A 361-nucleotide genomic window follows, 5' to 3' on the forward strand; every position below is an offset into this window, starting at 1 on the left:
AAATTACAATATTTTTTCTAACAACTTTGTATCTTTAAACCACTAACATATTCTACGTAATATAATATTAAGGCGTCTAATTTTTTTAGAGTCCTATACAATTGAACATATTGAACATGCTCAGAATCTTTATTGGTATAAATTAGTATTCACGTAGTAGTATTTGGAGTCATTAATAATTTTGTAACAAACTAGTACCTCTAGGAATACCATAACAATATAACATAATAATAGAACTAGTCAAAATGTTGACAAAGTAAAAGACCCTCTTAATTTGTTGGTAATGTAAGACTTGAAATAAAGTATTTTAGAATAAAAAGACGAAAAATATTGTTAGAATGAAGACAAAAGTTCGTTTAAA

The sequence above is a fragment of the Amaranthus tricolor genome, chromosome 1 (assembly GCF_026212465.1).
Source record: "Amaranthus tricolor cultivar Red isolate AtriRed21 chromosome 1, ASM2621246v1, whole genome shotgun sequence".
NCBI lineage: Eukaryota > Viridiplantae > Streptophyta > Magnoliopsida > Caryophyllales > Amaranthaceae > Amaranthus > Amaranthus tricolor.